The sequence below is a fragment of the Dipodomys merriami genome, unplaced genomic scaffold, assembly GCF_024711535.1.
Source record: "Dipodomys merriami isolate MVZ:Mamm:240054 unplaced genomic scaffold, mDipMer1.0.p SCAF_10, whole genome shotgun sequence".
Classification (NCBI taxonomy): Eukaryota; Metazoa; Chordata; class Mammalia; order Rodentia; family Heteromyidae; genus Dipodomys; species Dipodomys merriami.
Genome location: NW_027202271.1, coordinates 16,607,051 through 16,611,939, shown reverse-complemented (window position 1 = coordinate 16,611,939; position 4,889 = coordinate 16,607,051). Strand labels below are relative to the sequence as shown.

At 45.7% G+C, this 4,889-nt stretch overlaps 1 pseudogene; it reads left to right on the top strand.

Annotated features, from left to right (window-relative positions):
* The first annotated feature begins 4,078 nt into the window (after nucleotides 1-4,078).
* LOC138838193 (thiol S-methyltransferase TMT1A-like) lies at nucleotides 4,079-4,567 on the top strand (annotated as a pseudogene).
* The last annotated feature ends 322 nt before the right edge of the window (nucleotides 4,568-4,889 follow it).

The window sequence follows — 4,889 nt, the reverse complement described above, 5'->3', positions numbered from 1 at the left end:
AGGTACTGAAGTAAATCTCTTTGGAGGTCAAATTAGCAAATGATCTGAGTTGAAAAGGTATCAGCTCTTAGCTGAATACCAGTGCCTGACACCTGTAATCCTAGCTACTCAGGAGGCTGAGATTTAAGGATCAAGGTTCAAAATCATCCCAGGTAGGATGGTCCATGAGATTCTTATCCCCAATTAATCAGTAAAAAACCAGAAATAGAGCTGGTAGTCAACTTTTTGCAGAAAAAACTAAGGGACAGAGAGCCCAGTCCCAGAGATTTTAAGGCCCAGTACTGGTACCAAAAAAGACTTTAGTTCTTATGTGAATAAGTAAAAACAAGGGCAGTGGATGCCCTACTCTATTGACCTAAAAGTTCACTGCCAACTTATTCTACAGCAGCTCACAGAGAATGTACACAACTTCATGAAGTCTCGCTGCCATTCTTGATATCCAAGGAAATTATAAATATCTGGAAGTATAAATGTCTGTCAAATGGAAACTGAAAAAATAAACTGAACTACTTACATTCAATGGAATACTATTTAAAGACATGAATAAAATCTTTATGTGCTGATTGAACTTTTAACCCTTACTTATTGATTGCAAAATTGCTGTGATTTTATAATAGCCTCCAGGGCACCTGCATCCAGCTATATACTCCATGCATCCTTTCCTCCACTGTGATTGGTCCCTGCTGGCATCCAGGGCTTATTTACTCACTAGTACCCACATTTTCCATGCTGATGCTCCACAACATCAGTGTGTACATGGGTGTGCACACATACCTGTGCTGGTACTGGGGCTTGAACTCAGCACCTGAGCTCTCTTCCTTAGCTTCTTCACTTAAGTCTAATGCTCTACCACTCACACACCATAGCTCCATTTCTGGTTTTTTGCTAGTTAATTGGAGATAAAAGTCAGGCTTTGCTACCCAGATTAGATTTGAACTTTGATCCTCAGATCTCAGCCTCCTGAGTAGCTAGGATGATAGTTATGACTCACCTATGCTTTATTTCCACCCACAGCTTATTCAGGATCCTCCAAATGTTTGATTCTAGTACTTCCCACTTCCATTCTTCTGAGATTCCATCTGTGGTCACATGCTGGACCCTCAACTGATTTCTCTGAGGTCATACACTGCAGGACCATTTCTGAGTGTCTTGCCGTCAGCAAGTAAGTTCCTCAGTGACCCCAGCACCTCCAGCCTCAAAACCAACTAGTCTATTTTTGTCCTTACTCTTCTTTCAGTCTTGAACTTGGTCAGAATGTCACTCGCCAGCCTTTTACCTGCAGTCTCTGCCATCTGCTTAAAGCCCCAGCCATCTTCAGCCTAAGCACTGAACTTCCCTCCTCCACCTCTAAACTGTAGCATCACTGAAGAAAATTGTATTCCCCAAATCTGACATCTTGGCCAGGCATTGTCCCCAGCTCAACCAAGGCCTTCCTAGGCCTCCTAGCTGCTAGTGCAGGCACACTTCCCATCCTACACCCTATCTTTGGTCAAAGAAGCACTGGTCTCTGGGTGCAGGTGGCACATGTCTATAGTCCTCAGGAGGCTGGGATCTGAGGATTGCAGTTCAAAGCTAGCCTAGGGAAGAAAGTCATCCAGAAGACTCTGATCAACAATAACAGCAAAAAGTCAGAAGTGGAAGTGTGGCTCAAGTGGTAGAGTGCCAGTCTTGAGAAAAAAAAGTTAAAGATAAAGGAGAGCACTCAGAGCTGAGTGCTGGTGATCACGCCTGTAATCCTAGCTACTCAGGAGGCTGAGATCTGAGGATCGTGGATCAAAGCCAGCCCTGGCAGGAAAGTCTGTGAAACTCTTATCTCCAATAAACCACCAGAAAACCAGAAGTGGCGCTGAGCTCAAGTAGTAGAGCACTAGCCTTGAGGTGAAGAGCTGAGGGACAGTGCCCAGGCCCAGAGTTCAGGCCCTATGACCAAAAAAAAAAAAAGGAGAGCACTCAGACCCAGAGTTCTAATTCCATTATTGGTGCATGCATGCCCACCTGTAGGTGTGTGCACATGTGCACACACATACATACACACAGAAGCACTGGTCTTCACTGAGAAAATCAAGACTATTTTTTATTAAAAATCATTTCTTCTCTTGTCCCACCCAAACTGATCTCCTTTGTCCATCTTTCTCCCCTGACCCTCCCACCCAGCTTGAGGATAAATGGTCCCCATCTGTACCCTGGACACCAGCCTGTGTCACCTCTTCCAGCATTCAACTCCATCCACTACCCTTCCTTCCCCCTGCTCCCTCTCCCTCTAGCTACCATTCTCTTTGTCTTTGTCTTGGCAGAGTTGCAGCCTGCATTTTCATTGCACCTGTGGGAGGTGCCATGCTATCATGTCAGGGATGCAGAGGTTTCAATGGGATGAGGAAGTGGGAACTGAAGCACCAACTGCAGTCTCTAAGGACATTTGGCAAGACAGGAAAGGGACCTGGGAGGTTAACTTGAACGGAAAACAAGCTAAAGGAAAGGAAGATTTTAACAGGTAATACCTGAGGCATGTGGAATGACAGAAGAAGAAACAGAGACAAGTTAAAGGAATTTTGTTTTACAGTTCTGGGCTTGAACTCAGGGCCTGAATACTGTCCCTAGGCTTTTGTGCTCAAGTCTAGCATAACTCTAATTGAGTCACAATTTTACTTCCAATGTTTTGATGGTTCATTGGAGACCAGAGTCTCACAGACTTCTGCCCAGGCTGGCTTTGATCTATGATCCTCAGATCGTAGCCTTCTGAGTAGCTAGAATTACAGGTGTGAGCCACCAGTACCCTGCTTTTCCTTTTCCTTTTCTTCTCTTTCTTTTCTTTTCAGTACTGGGGCCTCATATCTTCTAGAGGTACTCCATCACGTTAGCCATAACCACAGCCCAAGAGATCTTAAATATAAAAGAGTATAACCAGCAACTTAAAAGATGCTTTTTTTTCTGTGCCCTTTGATCTGAACTATTCTCTGCTTGCCTCCCTTTTGCAATCACCTTGTTTGAAGATGAAAAGATTCAGATAACCACTCTGTGCAGAAGGTAAACTTCCCCTCAAACAAGAAGTTTTCTTAAACAACCAAAAAAAGTAAAAACGTCAACCAGGTGATACCTGTGACTTAGGACTGTTTTAACTCTGTCTACATTTCTCACCCCTTACCCCCAATTCTCCCTATTTAACTTTCAATGGCTGAAGACAAACTGAAGTGCTATCTTCCCCTGGATGCCATGTAATAAATCTCCTTTCTCTGTCTTTCACTAAGTTTCTTTATTTGGCATATGAGGGCAAGTGACTGGACCTAACCTGAGACTCCTGAACTTTGGGCCTGGGGTCTAAAAACCTGGTTTCAAAAGATTGAAACGAATGGGGAGAACAAAGTCTAGAGAGTTGGGTCTAAGAATCCAGGTGGGGGCGATCAAGTGCTCAGAGGATATGTCTGCATGTCTATGCAGGAAGAAAAGCTGAGGGTGGTCAAGAACACAGATCATCACAGGTAGGCAGCAGAGACTAGATCAGAGAAATGTCTACAGACTCTAAGGGAAACAGTATTCCTTTGTGGGTCTGTCCTAAGTTCTCTAGACTTGCTTGCCTGCATGTGGACTCCTCTAGTCTCCATCTACAGGGTGTCATACCTCGTAAGTGGGATCAGCAGCCTCATGGGAAGAAGAAGGTTTGGACACTCTGGCTGACTCAGCTGTGTCTTCCTAGCTAAGTGGCCTTGGAGCTGACTTCTGTGAGCTTATCTGTCAATTAGGGGCTCAACAGCGTCTATCTGAAGCTGGTGTGTCCCAAAGAATCCATAATGCAGTGGTCCTTGTGGCAGTGGGTCACCAGAACATCTACCATGCTCGTGGAAATGCCTGTGCTCTTTGTTTTCACGAGGGCCCAAGGAAATTGGAACTTGGAACAGTTACTGCCTTGGTGTGTTTCACCTTTCAAGAGATTACAGGACATTACCAGAGGGAATATTACAGGACCTTACATACCCCCTTGTTCCCCTCCTCTCCATCCGGTGGTTCTGGGTGCTCCTTCCTGTACACCTAACAATCTTCCCCCATTTCGTTTCCTTTGTTTTGTTTTGTTTTGTTTTGTTTTTTGGCCCCCTGCATCGCGTTTCTGGGCTTGTGGAACTGGATGTGCAAAAAAATGGTTTCCCTACTTCTTGGTGATGTACAACAGTCAGATGGCCAGCTGGCAGCAGGAGCTGTTCAGTCACCTGCAGGAGTTTGCGGGGCCATCGGGAAGCTGTCTCTGCTGGAGCTGGGCTGCGGCACGGGAACCAACTTCAAGTTCTACCCGCCCGGGTGCAGGGTGACCTGCATCGACCCCAACCCCAACTTCGAGCGGTTCTTGTTCAAGAGCCTTGGGGAGAGCCGCCACCTGCAGTTGGAGCGCTTCGTGGTGGCGGCCAGGGAGGACATGCGGGAGGTGGCCGACGGCTCGGTGGACGTGGTGGTCTGCACGCTGGTGCTGTGCTCCGTGCACAACCCCGAGCAGATTCTCCGAGAGGTGCGCAGAGTGCTGTGGCTGGCAGGAGAGAGAAAGAGGATGTCACTGAGCAGGACAGAACATCCAGCTTTCTGAACACACCCATGGGCTCAAATGCAGCTCCCAGAGGTTGAACTTGAGCAAGTCAATTTATTTGTTTATTTAGTCATCATGTTTCCCAGAGATATATAGAGAATTATGACAGTGCTTCTGGAGCGAGAAAGTTAGTGAGAATACAAAACAGCTGGATGTCAAGGGCCCACCTCTGTAATCCTAGCTAGTCAGGAGGCTGAGATCTGAGAAATACCATTCAAAACCAGCCTGAAAAGGAAAGTTTGTGAGACATATATATATATATTTTTTATTGCAAAAATACTGTACAGAGGGGTTACAATTACATGAGCAAGATAATGAGTAC